The sequence below is a fragment of the Saimiri boliviensis genome, chromosome 4 (genome assembly GCF_048565385.1).
Source record: "Saimiri boliviensis isolate mSaiBol1 chromosome 4, mSaiBol1.pri, whole genome shotgun sequence".
NCBI lineage: Eukaryota > Metazoa > Chordata > Mammalia > Primates > Cebidae > Saimiri > Saimiri boliviensis.
In genome coordinates, this window is record NC_133452.1 from 13645422 (window position 1) to 13667749 (window position 22328).

The 22328-nt window shown below is 42.8% G+C and overlaps 1 long non-coding RNA gene across 1 annotated transcript in view; it reads left to right on the plus strand.

Moving 5' to 3' along the window:
* Positions 1-469: 469 nt before the first annotated feature.
* The window catches only part of LOC141584238 (uncharacterized), a 671799-nt gene continuing 649940 nt past the window's right edge, over positions 470-22328 (plus strand). The window contains exon 1 of the long non-coding RNA XR_012517148.1: positions 470-755. This is a non-coding gene — a long non-coding RNA (uncharacterized LOC141584238). The remainder of the gene's footprint in view (positions 756-22328) is intronic.

The following is a 22328-nucleotide window of genomic DNA, read 5'->3' on the forward strand; positions in this document are numbered from 1 at the left end:
TGTATGTCACTATCTCTACCTTTAAAACAGTGTGGATACCAAAAAGCCAATCATCCCTTGTTATCAGGATCAGAGAAGACCCATGGATGATGAGGCCAGAAAAGTTTGGTGAGCTCAATTTTTTAACCTTCGACCCTTTGTTGACCAAGGAATTAAAAAAACAATCTAGAGTCTACTTTCTCATTCTCTTCTTAGGAGTTGTTCAGTATGAAAAAGTGCTCATTTGGGGCGTAGACTTGGAGTGTTTTGGGGAGGCAGCATCATATTCCTGACCTCTTAAGCCACCCAGTGTGGGCAGGGGAAGGGTGGGGAAGGGGGGCATTCTCCACGCAGGAGAAGGGAGAGCAGCTCTGTGGCCTCTGCCTCTAGAGAAGAGAGTGGGTGGGGCGGTGGAGGGTGCCAAGCCGGAGAGGGCTCTTGTGTGCTGGCCGACTGTGTGTGGAGTGCACAGACCGCAGGACCCATCACAGGAGACAAGAAGAGAAAGAGAAGAGAAGGATCAGTCTGTGGCTGCTGCTGGATGGGTGGCAGGTCTCCTATTTGAGAAATGGCCATGGAACAGAAACAGAGATTCAAAGCATAGTTCTTGTTTCCTGCTCTGTTCGTAGTTTTCTCAGTTTGTGTCGTCAGTGACCTCGGCCTAGCGAACTCAGGCAGCACTCATGCTGAGGGCGTTTGCCTTCACCGCCGTTATTTTTCTGAGTTACTCCAGTCAACGCTTTTGCAATACGCTAGGGGAGAGTTAAGGTCTCAGGGTAAGTAACCATCAGGTTTTTATAGTAAAATAAGATATACGCGAACAAATACAAGTTGTTTTTCTTTAATTAAAAAGGATCTGTGTCTGAGTCTGAGCTCCGGTTAGAGCTGACGCAGCTCATCATGGCTGAGAGGCTTGTATTCTGTTTCCATTTATGTAGTCAGCCCCTGGGCTTATAAAATATATACGTATTTTGTGTGTGTCGAGAACCTAACTGCTTGGTAAGACAGAAAAGGTGAGGCTGAGGAGGAAGTTGGTGAAATTAACATGCAGAGAGGCATACAAGAACACCAATAATGGTTCTTATTTATATGTATGATATTAAACAAGTAAATGCTGCCAATATCTGACCACGTCAGAGGGAAACAGTGAGAAGTGTGGATGAGGCCAAGGTGAGCGGGAAATAAGTGTCAAATGAAATCATAGCACAGAGTTTTCCCCTGAGAATCCTGGCTAAGAGCTAGGCTATGTTTCTTAAGCCTGGTTAGTACAATGTGAGGAGTGAGGAGACGCACCTGAGCCCATTATGGATCTTACCAAAATCATACCGTTCGTTAAGGATCTTTCCCGAAGGTGGGGTGGCATTCTGAGTCAGAATCTTTAGAGAATCTTTCTAGATTTCGATAAGCACTTCCTTGCCTCATTACTACCTTAGTTTCATAAGTAACTAGAAACCACAGTGAAAACTCCATTATTTACATTATTCCAATTGATATTTCCTCATAAATTACACTTTGTTTTTCAGACCTGTTACATTTCCTGTGTGGCTAATTATATGAGGCAGTTCCTTTAATTTATACACTGTTTCCTGCAATTTACACTCATTTCTTGGAAAATGCTTGGTCAGCATCCCCATCCTTTGCTTTTAAAGAGCAAACCAAGGTTACTGCAACATGCAGCTTCTCGAAGGACTGAACGCTTGGTTGCAACAGTCCTACAGACAGGTACTTTGATACGACGTGCTAATAATGTGGACTGAGGCCTTGGGTAGAAATAAGAATTTAAAGGAACAAATTGGAGAAGTGGCATGAAATCGCATTGGTAAGATGTTTAGCGCAGGGTAGTGGGCAGAGCAAACCATGAACTCACGGATTATTTATAAGTGAGCAGCATGCTCTAAAAGAGATTTAAATTCCTCATGTTGGATTGTGTATTTTCTATGATGCTCTGTCTTGATGGCTTCGTCTGTTCAATCCATACCTGATTTGATTTAGTAAGAATCTAGTTATGAGTGACACTGTGCTCTAAATTCTACCAAAAAATGCTTTCATGGTACAGCATTTTTCAAACTTTATGTAACACTGGAAACCTTTCTTAAAAGGATTCCAAGCAAAAGCCCACAGGAGATACAAATGAGTTGCTTGCTTTAAAGGGGAGCATCCTCTTTCCCCTTGGTTCCCTTCTGCTTCTGGTCCTGGTCATTTGATTCATTGATTCATTAATAAGCATTTATTCTACACAAAGCATGGCCAAGGTATTGTGGACAAGGCTGGCTTTGTGGATATGCAACCTATGCAGTCGTTCAGGGCCCCACACTTTGTTTATACGCGCTGCTGTCATTGTCTTGAAATTCTTAATTTTTGAGCAAGGAGTGCTGCATTTTTATTCTGCAGTGGGCTCTGCAAATTATTTACCTGCTCCCAATTTTAGGAGCTATTAGAGCTGAAAAATAGTAAACCAAACAGGGACCATGACCCTAAGGAACTTATGTATTTGTTCTAGTTACTTAGAACCTAAGCCCTGTGGTTTTCTTTTCTCGCATATTCTCAAGAACATTGTAGGGACATTGTTGTGGCCCCTGAGTCTGACGGTCGTCGTGTTCATTTTGCCTAGTGATGCACAGATTGGGCTTGAGGGTGAGTTTCTTCCTTCTGAACTGGAGGGCTGGTGACTCCCACGTGATGAGGAGATTCCAAGGGCAGATTCTGGACACACTTGGTTGGTGTTGGATGGATGGAGCCTTTCTATATTTAGCTGTTGTGTCTGCATCTGTAAAGTTGACTGAATTTAGGACTGTGCAGAGTTCATTCATTTTTATTTTATTTTTCTCCCTCATAGAAGCTGTTTGGTTTTAACCAAAAAGTATAATAAAAAAAAAAAAGAAAAGGGACTGTCTCAGATATTTACCAGGGGACCTGCCTGGGCTGTGAATAGGAGACTCGTGAAACATTTGCACTGTGCTCAGAAGGGCTATTCAACTGGAAATTCCCTTCACTGTTCAACTGAAGTCACCAAAATAAGCAGATACTCTCAGCTGCCTGTGTCTCGCCAGGCTTTCTCTCCCTGTGGCCCATAATAGTCCGTGATTTGGACTGTGGCCTGGTAGAGGGAATTTCCTGTGCTGGAAATAGGAGGCCATCAAGAAAGAAAAAGGAAAAGAAAGTAGACTGAAATAAACAGCATAATAAAAAGGGATTGTACTGCTCACGGATATGAAAGACCCTAAAGCTTTGTTTATCTGTTGTTATCAATGGCCCAGAGCGGATGAAGTGAGATACATTTATTCACTAATCTTTCTGTTCCTCCAGGCCCAGAACTCTTTGGGGCTGACTATGTTTGCAGGACTCACTGGTACCGTCCAGAAAGCCTGGAGAAGCAGGGTGGCGCTGGGGGTGAGAGTCGTGCTTGTCACTATATCCCTTAGGACTCTTTGGTGGCAAATTACAGAAACTCAACTAAAACTACTAAAATAAAAAGGAGTTTGTTTTTAAAAATGTTGGGGGTCTCTTCAGATCTAAGGAGAACATAGTTCATCTCAGAAAAAAAACAAAACAGTAAATAGCTCTGAGTTTTTAGGATTTGCATGGTCGGGTGTCTCTATGCCTCCCAACCCTTCCATGTCTGCCGCCTTCTCTCCATTCATGGGCAGGGGGCTTCTTCCTGGTCCACGGGACAGTAAACATGGCAGCCAGTGGTCTCCAAGCACCACATCTTGAGTCCAGTAACCCAGGAGAAGTTAGCTTCTTTGCTTCAGTTTCTGGGTTAGTTTCCATAGAAGAAATGTAATTGGCTCAGTCTGGGGCAGGTGGTCACCTGGACCAATCGACCGAGCCTGAGCATGGGGTCACATTGTGCTACATGAAACCATGTAGATGGCATGTGAAGGAGAGTGGTAGCTTCCAGGAGAAGGGGAGCTAAGCTCACATGGAGGTGGACTTTACACACACTAACTGTGGTCCAGCAATCCATATAGAGGTGAACATTTTGTTTTCCTGATAAGGCAACCAAACTTGATAGATAACTGAATGGTACTGTATGCTATATTTGGATTTTATCAGAGATTTTGACTTAGTTTATTATAATGTTTGTGTAGACGAGATGAAGCTGTGTGAGCTGCAGGAATAAGGGACATCATAAGAGACAAAGGGGGTGATGGAGTAAGGCCACCTGGTTTCGAGGGAGAGCTTTCAAGTAGGCACTGAAGTCTACACTGGGCAAGGTGGTTCATTGGGACGGGGACACAGGAACATCAAAACTCCAAGGAAAGGTGATTACAGGAACAGAAGTGGGGACATCGGGCTTGGGGAGAAGCTGGAGTGGCAGTGGAGCCAGGGACAGAAAGCAAAGGGAGTAGCAACAGTGAATTCAGAGAGATTTTACATACTTCATCCCTCTTATTCTTAAAGTAGCTATTATCTGTGACTGACCCTAGAGCAGTACCTACCAAGAAATACGTGCGCTGAGCACTAGTTGGGTAAGTTAATTGCTAGCTGGATAACCAGCGTGTGGATTCATGAGCTAATGCCAACCAATAAAAAACTTACCAATGCCTCTCATAGAGCTCAATTCTAAGCTCTCTTTCATTGAATTGATTTGTTACTAATTTGAAGAAAGTTGTAGGAGGGCTGATTCACAAATCTACACGGGACCGTGTGCTAGATGACAGAATCAGCAGTTGCAAGAGCTCAACAGGCTGAACTAGTGGGCATGAATAAGAGAGAGTTCAATACTTCTAAACTTAATGTCCTCCACTGAGGTTTAGAGATTGACTGCAAAGACACAGGATGGGGTGTTGGTGGTTGGAAAATTTGGCAGTTCCCATGAAAAGTCCCTGGATTTTGAGTTCATCACTTGAAGTCAACAGTGTGAATAAAGATTCCCCTCAAAGTATGTCTTGCAGTATCCTGCAAACCAGAGGAAATCGTCTTACTGTCTCATGATGTCAGATGATATTTGGAATTTTTGTTGAGTTCTTAGCATAGTATTTTAATATGTAATAGACAAATTGAAATTGTCCAGGGTAGGAGAGGGAAGTATCAGGAAACCGCAATATAGGAACAGTGCTTGAGGGAGCTGGAGATGTTTATTAGAGTGGTGGACAGTGGTGCACATCTAACAGCCTTCCTCCTCTTCAGGGTCGTTACATGGAAGTGAGACAGATTGGATAAGACTGGATGGCAAAATTAGGAGAAATCAGAGGACAGCGTGTGGAGGTAGATTTACATGTGTTTGTGTGTGTGTGTGTGTGTGTGTGTGTGTGTGTGTGTGTGTGTGTTTTTCTGGTAGAGTCTTGCTCTGTCTCCAGGCTGGAGTGCAGTGGTGTGATCTTGGCTCACTGCTACCTCTGCCTTCCGGGTTCAAGAGATTCTCCTGCCTCAGCCTCCCAGGTAGCTGGGACTACAGGTGAGCACCACCATGCCCAGCTAGTTTTTGTACTTTTAGTAGAGACTGAGTTTCACCACGTTGGCCGGGATGGTCTCGATCTCTTGACCTTATGATTCACTTGCATCAGCCTCCCAAAGTGCTGCGATTACAGGTGTGAGCCACAGCGCTGGGCTGATTTTTATATTTTAATTTTAAAAAATCAAATAATAATTTAAAAAGCGAATGCCATTTTTGCGAAGTGATGAATTCAGCATTCCCAGATTTGCTGATCTCAAGAGTGCTGTGGAAGGGATTCTTCTTTGGGGTAAAGAGTTGAGCTACTTGATCTCTCATCTTTTTGGCTCTGAGAATCTTGGAGACCAGGTTTCATTCTTAGCTCTGCTAGTAAACAGCTGAATGAATATTCAGGGGCAAGTCACCTATAGTCTATGAGCCTCTGTAAAATGGGGTGAATGACTCCTGCCCTCTCTTTCTCAATGGATCATTACAAAGTTCAAATGAGAAAAAAACAGGTGAGAGGAGCTTGAAAAGTGGAAATCACTCTGCCCTTATAGGATTTCATTCTGACTATTCCCTTTGTGAATTCTTCAGACAGCTGCCAACCTCGGAAGGCCCTGCTTGTAGGAGCCTTGTTCCTTTGGCGTTTCATCCCCTCAAAAGTTTTGTTCAGTCATTTACACTCATGACTTTGAATCCATCTATCAAAACTCCTCTGCCAGGAACTGCATTAAGATGTTGGCAGCAGGTGGCTGATTCTCCCCAAATGTGCTGCTTGTTCCAGTGAAGGAACGTTGGAGAAGGGTCAAGAGAGGTTTTTCTCTTTCCGCCAAACAACATATATTATGATGCCATCTAAACATCAAAAGAGGAGGCGTCTTAGGAACTTTCGGCAAGACTAGGGTGTGCTGACCTCACTGCACTACTAATTATTCCTTTCTGGTGTTTTTTTCCCTAAATAAATAGGGTGCCAACTGGAAGTAATCCCCTGTCGCTGTGGCATCATGTTGCCCTAGTGCTTCCTGCACTCCCCTCTAGCGAGGGCTTCGCAGGAGCAGAACAAAGCGATCTCTACACAGAAAAGGACTAAGGCACTTTGTAATTCTATAAAACACTTTGAGGCTTTCAGAAGGTGCTATATACATCAATAAATAATAATATTTTTCACTCTCTCTTCTTTGTAATACTCCCTTAGAAGGTTGAAAATAAAATTTCTTTCGTTATTGATTTTGTCCTTCCACATTTGGCAAACATTGATTTTTCCCTTTCCTAATGGGGCAGAAGCCAACATAGCTGTATTTCATTTACTTTGCTCTCTGAACCCAGAGTCACAGCTGATGTTAGCAGGACCGCAGGCATCTCACAGGGAGGCCGATATCAGTTGTTTTAACTGGAGGGCACAGGGTCTTACAAGAATTAGCCCCCAAACATCAAGCACATAGTAGGTTCCTGGTCAATCGTCGAGTTCAGAGCAAGTCCAGATATTCAGATGGGGCAATAACTGGGAAAAGAGGAACATGGGGCTCAGAAGAGGCAAGGTGGATGCAGCGACTCAGAGGATGTTTTCTGTAGTCTACTCCGGCTGCCATAGCAGAATCCCATAGATGAGTGGCTTACACAACAGAAATTGATTTCTTTCAGTCTGGAGGTCAGGAACTCCAAGATCAGGGTGCCAGCTCTGACACGGCATGACCTGGGAGCCAGCTGGGGGTAAGAGAAATACTCTGATGCCCGCATTTATTTTCATCTAACTGTGCTGGGCGAAATAGGCTGAGTACAGGATGCCAACTTTGCAGGCAGAGACTCAGGAGTGTTACCTAGAAATGAAGCTCGTCTTTTCCTGAGAGGAGGGAGGAGGGCTTTTTGTTCAGGCCAGAGCAACTTCTTAGGAAGGGGATGTGGTCCAGGGCGAGGAGTGAGGGGAGAGGAAGGTGTGTACACTGAAGTCACACTTTCAGGTGAGATCACTGCTCAGGGTCCTTGTGGTGAGGGTGATGGCAATGATGATGATGCCATATTACCATGTACAGGAGACTCTGGCTCTGGTGGCTGCAGCTCAGGAGGATGCAGGTGCTGGGAGACACAGCCAGGACCATACCCTGGGGCTGCAATGCACATTTGGTGAATTGAAAAGATGAGAACTGGACTGATAAAAATGTACTATTAAACACTGGACATAAACTCGTTTTGAGAATTGAAAGAGTACATCCTATAAGACTGCATACGTTATTTTTTTATTCTCAGCTGCTATTCATCCAACCCTTCCCTATTCAGTAAGAGGTGGGTGGGGCTGGGCAAGGTGGTTCACATCTGTATTTCCCAGCACTTTGGAGAGTTGAGCTGGGAGGATCGCTTGAGGTCAGGAGTTCGAGACCAGCCTGGGCAACATAGTGAGAGAACCCATCTCTATAAAAAACTTGAAACATTAAAAAAAGAAGAAGGGGTAGGATTAACACGTTTATCAGGAAGAAAAATAATATGTTTTAGTGTCCATGCAAATATTGGGCCCTGGATTCCTAAAGTTGGCTTTCTCTGTTTCTGACAAAATCCAAAAGGGTCTGACTCACTGCTGAGTGATGGGACATCCTGTGTCAACTGCTTTGCTAAAGAGCAGTTCCTCTTTGGAGGATGCCTTTAACAAAGCTACAAGAATGCGCATTCTCTTTAGAAGGTGTGCTCTTTGCATGTGTATAGTAAAACAAATTTGAGGTGACTGTTTCCTACAGGGATTAAAACTTTATGGTTTTGATTGCATGTACAAAGGGTGAGAGTTGAAGTAATTATCCTGATAATGAAGGTTAAAAGGCTTTCTCCTGGAAATCCAGATAATTGAAACTAATGTCTATTTTGGCTTGAGACAGCTAGATAATAGCCTCAATTCTGTGCTTCGCTTTGCTCTGCTCACGTAGGTTCTGTAGCAGAAATTTACACTGTTTGCCTGTCGGAATATCAGTAAATCTGAACGGCAGCATTAATAATAGGCCAGGCAGCTGGTTTGCCAACTAAGACGACAAACATGGATCAACTGTAGTCTCATTCTTATTCTTTTAAATGGTATTAACCCACACACTCAGTGAAGATGTGAATGCGTTTAGGCGGAATTCCTGGAACCTAGGGTTTTTACCAGTGCTGAGCGTAGATCCCCACGTTCATGGAGACAATCTGGGGAGAAATTAAAAAGCGAAATTTGCTCTGCTCTATAAACATGAAGAAATGGGCATGGGGGATGAAAAGTTCTCATTTGCTAAATATACAGCTCCTTCGTCTGAGACATAAATAAGAACACTGCCTAAGTAGGTCAGATTTGAGTTTGGGCTTTTCAGAAGACTTGAAAGCTGCACCGTGAATATCCACTTCAAAGCCAGAATCCATTTTTTTGTGTGCACATTTTGTTCCTGAGAAGTTTTCCATCTGTTCTCATGTCATGGCTGTGCCACCGTGGCATGTCCTCAGACTCTCTGAATTTCTGGCAACTCACGTACTTTACTTTCTCATGTGGCAGGTAGAGGAGGTAATTGGGAGACCTTTGCAGCCAGTGCAGGGAGGGCGAGGAAGGGGGGAGACTTCCTCGGGAACAAATGGAAGGTGAAGGACGCCCCTCTTGCCGTGGAGCTGCTGGGGTCTCGCTTTTAGCTGCAGGATGTTGAAAGAGAGGAAGGAGTGATCTGAGATGCTCCTCCAGGGGTTTGCGTGAAATAAAAAACCGGCACTGACAGAGGTTAGTGGGGCTCGGTTCACTCCCTTCTTGATACCAGCGCTGTTCTGAATTCAGGATTCTGACAGATTTAAACCCTTTTTCCTCAGCGCTGGAGCTACGTGATCTGCCTGTCACTTTCCCAAATGATATCTCTCTGACTCCTTTTTGGAGGCGCTCTTCAAGGGGAGGAAACTTTCTCACTAACGTGTCACTCAATCCACCCACCCAGACACCCACTGCTCGTCGAGACTGGCAAAAAAGAAAAAGAAAAAACCTCCAAATTTTATACACACTTGAGAAAATGCTTCAAGCCTTCCTCTCTGTGTGTGATTTATGGAATATGACACAACTCCGGAGTGTAGTTATCAAAAAGCCGAGGTTTCAGGTGAGGCAGGCATAACCGAACTTTCTGTTATTTTCTCAAGCGACAGATCTCGCTGATAAGAGATGATGCGCATATTCTTACCCCGGATTGGCTGGCATCATTGGAATTCCGATGGTGCCATTAAGGCACCACACATGAGCACTGCCTCCATCTGCCTTTTGAAATGAAACCATGTTTGGCATATAACAGTTTTCTCGCCAGCCATGCCCTGGTTTCATGCTCTGCTCATTGACACCTAGCGCTGGGTGGTACTGCAACCAAAATGTCTCAAGGTGGCATCCGGTGTCTTATTGCAATGTGGGGAACTCCAGGACAATGTCTGACCAGCTCTCTGAAGTCAGGAAGTCACAGCCACGAGGGCCTGGCAAGTAGAGAGCTGCCAGGGGAGGAGCCGTATCTTCATGAGCCTACAGTTGTCAGGCGTGGCCAGTGCTCTGCAGCACCCACCTCAGAGTGCCATGCAACCTACACTGGACATTGGAGGCTCTGGTCCCAGCACTGTAGGCTCTGTGATCACAGACGACCAGTTCAGGCTCTCTGGCCCTCAGTTTCTTTATGTGCAAAAGGAAAGGACAGAGTTGATCTCTCAGGTTGCACAAAATGCTGAAATTCCTTTATGCCATAGGTAGACTTGGGGATAATTGGTATTCAGGATCCCAGAGCTGGAAATGCCTTAGAGGTTGTCTAGTTCAACGGAAATTAACTTGGGGTTTATGAGTCAGTACCAAGTTCAAGGCCATATGTGGTGGCTTATGCCTGTTAGCCTAGCATGTTGGGAGGCTGAGATGGGAGTATTGCTTGGGTCCAGTAGTTGGAGACAAGCCTGGACAACATGGCAAGACGCTGTCTTTAAAAAAATCAATACAGAAAATTAGCTGGGTGTGGTGGCATGTGCCCATATTCCAAGTTACTTGGGAGGCTGAGGAAAGTGGTTGTCTCGAGCCTAGGAGTCGAGGCTGCAGTGAACTATGATTGCACCACTGCCCTCCAGCCTGGGTGACAGTGTAACAAACAAACAAACAAATGAATAAGGCTGGGCACGGTGGCGCACGCCTGCAATACCAGCACTTTGGAAACACACTGCCCGAGGCAGGTGGATCACAAGGTCAAGAGATGGAGACCATCCTGGCCAACATGGTGAAACCCCGTCTCTACTAAAAATACGGAAATTAACTGGGCATGGTGGCATGTGCCTGTAATCCCAGCTACTCAGGAGGCTGAGGCAGAATTGCTTGAACCCAGGAGGTGGAGGTTACAGTAAGCCGAGATAGCGCCACTGCACTCCAGCCTGGTGACAGAGTGAGACTCTGTCTCAAAAAAAGAAAGAGGAGAAACAAGTGAATAAACAAACCAAGTTCAAAGGCCTTAGATGGTTAAATGGGCCTCCTGAAAGCATGCAAAACACTTAAGGTGTTTGTGCATTTCTCTGGGGAGAGGGTTCATAGTGTGCATCACATTTTTCAAAGGAGCCTGCAATCTGGAAAGGCCAAGATCTACAGTTCTGTTCCAGATTCCCTGTCATTTAATGAGGAAATGGGAGAGAAGGTAAATGGCCTGCGGAAGGTAGTAAATCCCAGAGCCAGGAGCTGAACAAGAGTTTCTGCTTTCTGGTTCAGGCTCCCTTGGCCACATAGTGGTAATTGCTAGTGGTGTGGGCTGGGGAGTGAACAGGACCTTCTAGGGTAACCAGGGCTCATGACGGTGTAGCTGGTCATTTCTGAAAAGAGAGATCACTGATTGCACACTGTACAATGCCACACTCAGTTCCAAAAGCAATGCTGTCTTTTCCCCACAACTAGTTAACTTTACACCGAGGACAGGACTCAGTTCTCCTAACCACCAGCTTAGTACCTTTCCCACTGACATGACTTTCCTTTTGAAGATAGCAACCCAAGCTTTCACCACATATGTATATATATACATATATATATATTGCTTTTACATATATATATTTACTTATATATATATATAGCAAGATATATCTATGTACACACACACACACGCGCACACACACACACACACACACACACACTTATGTATATATATAGCTTTTACTTACCTGCATGGGTTCATTTAAGTTGTCTCTTTATTTTACCTGTAAAATAAGACTGCCTTCTGGAAAGAGGAAGTCCAGGAAGAGTTAGGTCAACAGAGAAATATGGATGAATGTGTTGTACCTGGCTTCATTCACTAAGTTGAAGAAAATTTAGTCTGATGGGAGGGAGGAAATAGAACGAACTGAAATCTGAATTTAAAATGGCAGTTTGTTTCTTCCTTAACAATAATAGCAAATTGAAGTAGTTTAGATATCAGAGGATGAAATGTAAAAATCACGATTGGATTCTCCTAGGAGAGAAGGGTGATGTTAGGCGTTTTTCTCATCTCCTGAATTACTCACCCTGCTGAGGGATCTGCTAAGGCCACTGAGATGTGGTTTTCATTGGATTACGGAGAAGGAAGCCTGGCGTTTGTGTTTTGATTATTCGTATTTGTTCTTTCTCTCTCTTTTTGTCTCTCTGCTTCTCTTTCTCTAATTGTATTATGGACGGGGAATGCAATGGTTTCTTGATGTTTTACAGGAGGCCATGCTAAGGCCACTTTTATATCACCACCATGTCCTAAATAATCCTAGCTGCAAACTCTATTTTCCTTCAAGTGAAGGGTAATCCTTGTCCTGAAATTTAGAGCTGGCATAATATGGTGGGACGGGACTTGGATGCAGGGTTGGAAAATCTGGATGTAGGTGTGGACTCCACTATTATTTCAGGTGTCCATTTATATCTCACGGCTTTGCTGGAACTCCCCCACCCCCAGTCCATGCTGAAGAGGAAGCCTAGGTGGTACAGGCTCTTGGCTGCAATGAATTGCAGCATCATGTCTGAACTTTAATCCCAACATGAGTCAATCAAATGATTTGCAAAATTTTAAGAGACATGAGACCCGTGTGTTAGGCATTGAAGCTGGAGGATGGGATCAGATTTTGGTACTGTGGCCACTCAAAGCCATATGCAATCTGAAGTCATGAGGGACAAGAATTAAGAGCTTGGTAGACACTCAGGAGGAAGCAGAGGGGAGAGGTTGGTGGCATTCCACTTCTTGCAAGGTCCCACTGAATCCTTTGAGAGTCCCCTGTACTCTTAAAATGAATTTTCTTTTACTAAACTCAGCTAGCTTGAGTGGGTCTCTATTGCAACTCCAAATTCCCTTACTCAGATATTGTGTGACCTTAGTTGAGCCATTTTGTGTCTCTAGTCTCAGTTTCATCTTGTATAAAATGAGGTCATTGAATTAGATCACCTCTACAGTCCCTTTGGGTTTCAGGAATCTATACTTTTACTGTTCCACGTTAGCCATATGTGAAGCCTGGGAAACCACAGGATGCTGGGAAAACTTGCTCTTGTCTTTGTCCTGCTTGGGCTGCATCTGCTAATGGAGTTAAAAGAGAGGGACATCCAGTGCCAATCATGGTTATGCCTAAAAAGAAAGATGCTGGCTGGGAGAAGAGGCACTCCCTGACCAACTGATCTGTGATAGGCTGGTTTAAAGCCTCCACAGGCTGGTCCTGCTTTGATTCTCCAGTGGACTCGGATGAGATCAAGAGAAAAGATGTTGGCAGCTCCCGAGTGTTCTCACTCCAAATGAGCAGTATAGAGTAAGTACAGCCTTGTTGATTGTACATCAATTTGATGGACTAACTATGGTACAGTAATTAAACCAAAGAGAACATTCAGAAGTACTTATTGCTATTTGCTGTCTGCTCAATCCCCAGAGTCCGACAATAAATAGAACCATAAGTTTAATTAATACCTGCAGGTCTGATTACCCATTTAGAATAGGCCGTAGTGGACCAGAGGTTAAACTTTCAAAGACATCTTACTGTGAATGATGTTGAAAATGTCTGCCTTTGCTTGTAGCTGAAGTCTGCAAACTATGTCCTACTGAGTCCTTGGGGGTCCACTAGAGGTGGCCCCATAGAAAGAAGTGGGATACTGTGAAAGGGGAGTCCAGGCGAGCAGCAGCGCCTGGTTAAGCCTCAGTTACACTTGCATTTTCTTTGCTCTGCAGGTTTTGAGGGTTCTGGTGACTTCCCCTGCTGCTTAGTGTGATGCCACATTTCTTTTCTTTTCTTTTCTTTCAAGATGGAGTCTCATCGAGTCACCCAGGCTGGAGTGCAGTAGCACGATCTTGGCTTACTGCAACCTCCACCTCCCGGGTTCAAGCGATTCTCCTGCTTCAGCCTCCCTAGTACCTCGGTTTACAGGCACCCCCCACCACACCCGGGTAATTTTTGTATTTTTAGTAGAGATGGGGTTTCATCATGTTGGCCAGGCTGGCCCTTGAACTCCTGACCTCAAGTGATCCACCCACCTCAGCCTCCATGAGCCACTGCACCCTGCCTGATGCCACATTTTTGGTAGCATGTGTGAGGCTGCTGTGTGCCTCCTCAGTGCACCTGAATCTAGTTTCCAAGGGTCGAAACAAATAGAGGAGTCTCCAAGTAGCTGAGACAGACACTGCCCTGGGATGCAGATTGGTAGCCATGAGGCTCACATCTTGTCCATTACAAGTGGGCGTGGCACAGAGCCCTTGCTCACCAGCGCCAGCAATTACGGTCATAATTGTCACTGAGATGTTTACTAGAGCATTTACTTTGGTTTTCGCTAATCTTATTGAGAGGGTATGGGTAAGGAAATACGTAACCACAGCATCGCTGTGACGTAACTCCAGTGTTGAGCTTAGCCCACGCCTGGCCTGTTGAAGTGTTCACCCAACCTTAGCTTGCAGGTGAGGATGGGTATTTGTCAGGATGGTGCTAAGTGCCCTCATTCATCACTTCATGTAATCTTCACACCAGCGATGATCAGGATTACCCCATTTTATGGAGGAGGAGGTGGAGGACCTGTGGGTTTATGTAACTTCCTGATGATCACAAAGCTGAGGTTCCAGTGCAGGTCTATCTCACCCTAGAGTTCATGACCTCAACAATCCCGCATGACACGGAGGGAGACTGGGAGTATGTGGGTCCTTGCCCTCTGAGAGCAGAAGTGAGAGTTTAGAAGTGAGAAAGGGCTTTCTCAGTTGGCAGGGAGAGATGAGTTTGGGTTGAAGAAGGAACATTCTTGGCTAGATAAGCTTTTCCAATAAGAGAGCAAGAGGTTGAAGAGCATTCCTGTGTATACCGGGGTTGGGCCAAGGGCAAAAATATATATATATATATTTTACCCAAGAACATTAAAGGGAAAAGAATGTATTGAGGATATAAAAAGGTATAGACTGAAAGGGAAAAAATGTGTGTATAACACACAGAAAAAGACAGGTGGAGAAGGAAAGACAGAAAAGAAAAAAGAAATTGAATTAAGGGAAAAACAGAGCTGGAGGGAGCAATAGACAATGAGAGGAGGGCAGATGGTTCAACTCAAACCCGAGGATGGAGAATCGATGGTCTCAGAGTCAACACACAGATGCCATGTGGATGTTAAAAGTGGCCATATTTAATGATTCAGTCCCCAGCTGGGCCAGGGTTGATTTTCATCCAGGGATCACGCCATGTTTACTAAAGCCAGGGATGGGACCTAAAGGCACATTCTGCATCTGGGAAAAATGTACTTGCTTTCCTGCAGGAAATGCTCCCTTTGAAGCCAACAACTATGGATGTGTTTCCAGAGAAAACCTCTGGACCAAGCAAGGATTTTTTTTTTCTGAGATGGAGTCTTGCTCTGCTGCCCAAACTGGAGTGCAGTGGCGTAATCTTGGCTCACTGCAACCTCCACCTCACAGGTTCAAGCAATTTTGCTGCCACAGCCTCCCCAGTAACTGGAACTACAGACATGTGCCACCACAGCCGATTAATTTTTGAATTTTTTTTTTTAGTAGAGACAGGGTTTCACTATGTTGGCTAGGATGGTCTCGAACTCCTGACCTCGTGATCCACCTGCCTTGGCCTCCCAAAGTGCTAGGATTACAGGCATGAGCCACTGTGCCTGGCCTAAGGTTTGGGTTTATGTCTTGTGAGCATTTCATTAGTGAGAAAAGATTACTCAGAAACAATAAAATGGGAAAGTTCCCATAAACTATACAGTAACAAGGGTGAAAGAACATTAAAATATTTGTAAATGCATCAGACATATTGAAACACTTGAAATAACAACAACAACAACAACAACAAAAATCTAAATAAACAGGAATCTATAAGTTTGTTAGATCTGGCTTCAGAAAAATTACTGACATAAGCCAGGCTCACTAAATTGAGAAACTTGTCTGGTGGTGACCCAAGCCATTTCCTAATTCAAAACCAAATTTCTGTTACAGAACCTACAATGGTTCTTATGAGAATCAACTTTCTGTTAGCTTTCAAAAGAAACTTGTGGACATTCTTGCATCATCTCGTATCCAGTTTCCCAGAATTAAAATTGAGCTCCTACTTACTTACAAATGAACAGGTCAACCTTGTTAATAACATCATAACATATACTAGTAGACAGAATACTGCTCATTGCTTTGAAATCACCAACCACCTGGTGCAGGCACCTAGAGCTAAGGTGGGTGGGACAAGTAAGGCCAGGACGAGCAGCCTCATCTTTTTTTTTTCTCTTAAGAAATCAGATCAATGTATGGTTATACAGTTAAGTGTCACACACTCTTTTTTTGTGTTATAAATAATCAATTGGAAAACTAAGGCAAAAGAAAAAAATTCCTTGTTGATTGTACTGTAGCAATAGAGTCTCATTATGTAGATGTGGTCTGAGTCTACACAAGCGAATGTAGTGAAAAGTGAAGAGGAAAATTGAGGCAATTTCCTGAATTATTCAAGGAAAAAATTCCTCCTGCCTCAATTATTCATATGGTCCTTTTTTTTGAAAGTGAGGAGAGTGGGAGAGAAGGGGAGGGAGAAAAGAAAGAAAGCTTGATTACATTAATTCTCCACTTCATTTTGTAGATTAAGGCACATCTATAGACGTTATTACTCATCCCTGTGTACTGCAGTTTACTTCTTGACAAAATATTTCTTTGCCATTGTATAGATGCAGATTTTGCCCACCCTGTGTTTCTCTCCAGTTAAATGGTGAGAACTTGAACTGACACTATCCCTTTATTTCCATAAATAGGATGCCTACAAAAAGACTAATTTCTCAGTAATCTAACTTATTCCAAACACTCCACCCACAAGGCAGCAAGTGAGGGAAAAATAGAATCCGGCTTGAAGATGTAAGTCATAATTACCATCCAAAGATCTATTCTACCTCCCTTTCACTGATGGGGAGAAATGTCAGTGTTTGAACCTAGAGTGGAAAATTTTCAACAAACAACAGAAATGTCCCCAAAGTTCATCTTCCAGGGCCACCCTATGTGGTGTGCAGGCAGAGGACGGCACACTTGAGGGATTCGGTATTTGTATACTTATGAGGACAGACTTCTGGCAGAGAGCAGTCACCTGTCCTAACGAAATCAGTATTTTTGACAAGAAGTAAAGTGTTTTAGGAAGAGGCACCATTTTCTGATTGATGTAAACTTGCTCTATGGGCTAATGGTAGCTCTTGTTGCCAGTTATCTTTGGAGAATGTGGTCTGGATCTAGAGTGAAGCAGTGGAAATGATTTGGGAAATAAACCTGTGTTAGTATGTTCTCATGCTGCAATAAAGACACACCTGAGAATGGGTAACTTACAAAGGAAAGAGGTTTAATGGACTCACAGCTCCACATGGTTGGGAAGGCCTCATCATTACGGCAGAAGATGGAGGAAGAGCAAAGGGACGTCTTACATGGCAGTAGGCAAGAGCGCACACCAGGGGAACTCAATAAAACCATCAGATCTCATGAGACTTATTTACTGTCACAAGAACAACATGGGAAAAATCTACCTCCATGATTCAATCCTCTCCCACCAGGTTTTTCCCCACAACATTTGGGGATTCTTACAATTCAAGGTGAGATTTGAGTGGGACACAGCCAAACCATATCAAAAGCTTAGAAGGAGATGCTAAAGGAATAGGGTTAGAGAGCTATGAAAGAGAACGTCAGACAGAGAATTCACATTGGTCTTCCAGAACGTGAAGGTCTGTGTAGGCACTGGTTTGTGGCTCTTCTTGGTGGCTACCAAAGGAGAGTGTGAAATGAAGTAGGCTTAAATAGGCTTAAATCAAATGGACTTAAAGTATATCTCCTCAAATTAGATAGAATTGCTGAACTGGAGCTTTGCTATGAGTAAGTCTTAATACAACACTCATTCCATAATCAAGTAGGACCTTGTTAGAGAGGGAATTTTGCTGTTAGGGTCTATGACCTAGTGTTACTTTGCATCATGTGAGAAAATTCAGGGAAAAGCTCAAAGCACTAACAGTGATGTGTCTGGGTAACCCAAGGCTTTGCAGTCAACTCTCTCTAGCTCGTACATTAGTGCTTCTCCAAGAGTGTTATGAACCCTGCACCTTCCTTGTCAATGCGGATTTCTGCACCCATCTCCCAGGCAGACTAAGTCAGAACATTTGGTGGGTAGGGCCATGGACTCTATGTTTTTTCATGTATTGTTGTTTGAAAATAATTAAATTAAACTACAAGCTTTTTAATGACATAAATCAGATATTCATTTTTATATCAGGCTCTCAAAAAAGTACTGTATATACAGAATGAACCTGTTAATTATTACTGCACTGAATTAACCATAAGATAAATTATAAGTTTGTGTTATTTAAATTATTTTTATACTAGCAACTATAATTTTGTGCAAGTTTTAGGATTATTATGTAAATGTCACTTGGTGGGTTTTTGAAACATTAGAAAATTATGAAGCTTATTAGTAAGAATATACTGAAAGATCTTGATGACTGTTAAACATAAATAAATCCTAGTCTAATGCAAAAGTCTTCTAGTCATGAAGATTTGCTTCCCTGCATTTTTTTTATGTTGATAAATGCATTTTCTATATGGCAGGGAAACGAAGAAGTCAAGGGATCTCTCTATTTGTCAGTAAATAAGCTACTGAGTCCTGGAAGGTGGTGCCTGCCTGATACAAATCCCGAATTTGTACTTGTGATGATATTCAGAAAGTGGGGCAAAACAACCTTCCAACCTTAGAAATAGAGTGAAACAACAGAAGCCTTGTTAGTCAATAGCCCAGAACCCGGCTACCTGCCCTCCTGCATGATGCTCTCCTTCTTCCTCTCCCTTCACTAAGTTACCATCTGGAATAGAATCCAATAGTGATCCACCAGTTGACAGTTTTAGCTATGAAGGAGGAAAGAGAGGACAGATTTGATTACAATAAAAGCATCCCAAGAACATGTCCTGTCTGAGCTCTGCAGGCTGTGAAATCTTGAACTTCTACGCCCATCTTTGGCTGGCTTTTTCTATGTGATGCCATATAGAGTAGTGCCACCTTTGCCCTGCTTCAGTCCTTTTCTCACATTTTATGTGCAATGGAAATGTGCTTAGTTGATGGTGCCAACCCTTGGCTGAACAGCCACAAGGCAGAGGTGACCCAGGCCATACATTCAAGCAACCCCGATTCCCTATTAACCACTTCAACTTTCTACCTAACCAACGATGTCACCTGTGGTAGCAAAACCAATTGCATATAGTCTTTTTAAATGGATTCTTCAGCTTCCTGTTCTTTACTGATGGCCATAGACTCTTGGATAGGCAGGAGTGGGAAGGAGTTATTGCTAAGGCTTCATGAACGTGTAACTCCTCATCATTCCCACCACTAGGATTTAATGAATCCTTCCAATGTGTCAGATTGTGTGAGTACTGTTTGTGTAAAAGGTTGAATCACAGAAACTGCCATTCGTGTAGGGAAAAAAGAGTTGTATGTAAGCAATATACACTATACAAATATACGCAATATACATTATTCAGGTGTTGGGTATGCTGTGATGAATCTAATACATGCCATCTTACTTAATCTTTGAAGTAATTTATGAGATATTAATACCTTCATTTTCCAGAAGAAGAAAGCTGAGGCTCAGAGTGATCAAGAAGACCCAGCCAGAACGTGGAGTCTGGGACTGTCTGTCTCTGCTCTGTTATCCACCAATACCTTTGGACCCTGCTGCTTGGCTAGATGAGGACTCTGCATGTATCAGGCATTGTCTGTCACCTGAGCCACTGCATGTATGACATCATTTGTATACTACCAGTGTCAAATATTCATTAAGAAAATATGATTTCCTTAAAGTATTTTCTAAATTCATGGTAGTGTTTTTGAAATTAGGCATCTTGTCAATCAGAGAGTGTGAAGAAAAATTATCCCGATATATCATGGTTATACAACACTGATTCTGCCTCAAACCCAATAGCACAAATCATGAAGCCCTGATACTTTTCTTGGAGGAAGGAGTCTGGAGATTGTACCCTGGACTCCATTTACTAAGGTGTGTCAGCTCATGCCTCTAAACGTCCCTCTTCCCTCTGAACTGCTTTGAGCCTCTGTGCCGATGAAAGGCTCCGAGGATTCAATGGGATAATTTACACCCGAGAGGTCAGCTGTGGTGCTTGACCCAGTGCCTGCAGCAGAGTAGACCCTTAGGAAATGAGCAGTGTCATTATCTGGCACATTCTGATGACCTAAGAACTCCATCAGTATTTCTGAGTTGTCTTGTACTATAATCGAGCTTTTTGGGGCCCATCTGTTAATCCCATCTCAGTATGTTTCTACAGTGGGTATGAACATATAAAGTGGAGAAATAGACACTGGAGACTGTAAAAAGTGGGAAGGTGTGAAGGGGGTGAGGGATAAAGTATTTCTTTCTGGGTACAGTGTATACTATTCAGGTCATGGGTATACCAGAAGCGTAGAATTTACCACTATGCGATATATCCATGTAACACAACTGCACCTGTACCACTAATCTATAAAAATACAAAAGTTTCTATATTTCCTCTCTCTCTCTCTCATCATCTGCAATCGTGCAGACCAAACTGCATGTCACTTTGAAGTTCTCTTATTCTAATTCCCCTCCTCCCCTTTTTTTTTCTATACTGGGGTCATTCTATTTCTATAAAATAGCATACCTCCATGTGTCAAAAATGGCAACAGTTCCTAAGTGTGAGGTAGATAGATGACAAGTGTATACTTCTGCTGTTTAACATATGTTGCTTCTAATTTTTTTTTTCTTGAAGGTTTCAGTTCACTTTAATTCAACTGTTTTTCCCTGACAAAATACGCATCATGGCTTATCTGGTGATGATCCCTTCTTAGGCAGATCATGGGCTTTCTGTAGGAAATGCTTCCAGTTGTTTGAGGGGGGCATCAAGGTACTAATTCCAGGCCACCAAGGTTGAGCGCCCAGGGGAGGCAACAGAGCGCATAAAATGATGGCAACTTTGTGACTGTTGGCTCGCAGGCTCAGAGCGGCTTTCCTTTAGGGTTATTAGAAGGAAGTATTGATTATTAGGTTTCAGTTTCTTCCTTTTAAGGAAAAATAGAAAGGGACGTGAAGTAACTCACAGGTATTCAGAATGTACACAAATGATGGTCATCAGTTGGTTTTATAATACAATGGCATTTGAATTGGATATGCTGGCATTGAATCACCCAAATATGTATTTATGCATTAGATTTGTTCAAAATTCATGGCGCAGTTTTATTTTTAACAAGATTCAGGAAAAAATAAATGGTGATTCTGATTTTTGTCCTTAGGTTACTCATGACAGTGATTCAGTGTGGCCTTGTACTAATGGAATTCATGCAAGATGTAAACACACTGGGAAAGCAATTTGAAAGAAGTCATTCATTGAGGGAAAACAAAAAAATCTCCTTGAAAATGCAGGAGTCATCACATTGTCAGCATCCTCAACAAAGATTTATTGAGCACCTACTATGTGCATAGTTATGATTCCAGTAGACTTGGTACCAGTTTAGCAATAGATTGATTTCATTAGAATGTTAAAATGAAGTTCCATTTGTGGAATACATTCATTATGTATACTTTGAGTGTATTATTTGTACCTGTACATAGGCTATTGGCCATTATATATGTATTTATGTATTTGATTATGCTTCATATATTGAAAATGTTTCAAATAGCCATATGAGAATAAATTTCTTGTTAAGCAAATTGGAATTTTTCTCAAGAGTTCTCTCTGCTCTGAGTTTTGTGCAGCACCTGCACACCAATACTTAATGTTTTCCTTCAGAAAGTTCACGTCCACAAGAGAACTGTCTCGTGGCTTTAAATACAGTCAAAACTCAAGCATGATAATGCCTTAGACATCTGTAATCATCTGTAATTTACAGTTTTAAAGGGCTTTGCCATACATTAATCAGCTAATCATCTAATGTCACTTATTGCGCTTTTGTTAAATGGCAGGCATTATACTAGCTACCTAGTTTAATCTTTCCAACTACGCCAAAAGGAAGACACTATTGTTATCCCATTTTACAGATGAGGAAACTGAAGGACCCCATTATTAAGTGGCATTGTCAGGATTTGAACTTGGGCATTTTGGCTCTACAGCTTGTGCTTTTAATCATTACATACAATTTTTTTTCAACTCAGGCTTGTTTTAAAAATTGGCATGGAATGCGGATGAGTTCTTTGAGGTTGAAGGTAGAGAGCAGAGGAATATAAGAACAACAAAAAATTGAGCAAACAGTTGGCTTATTGTTGAATGTGGTTGAGCTGATGGATCAGTGGAGCAATACCGTCATATCAGCGGCAGCCATGATTACTTGGATTTGCTCCTCTCTCCTGGCTTCAGCCTGTTTCTGACCTTTGCCTGGTTAATTCCTCCTTCTCTTACAATTTTCCCTTGCACTGCTCATTTCTACAGGCTCCCACATCACCCTGGCTTCTTTCCCTACACCTAGCCAATCTATGCAGTTCATTTATTGTGTAGTCTGAACTTGGTACAGGCATGAAAAAGACATGGTTTTGTTTTGTTTTGTTTAT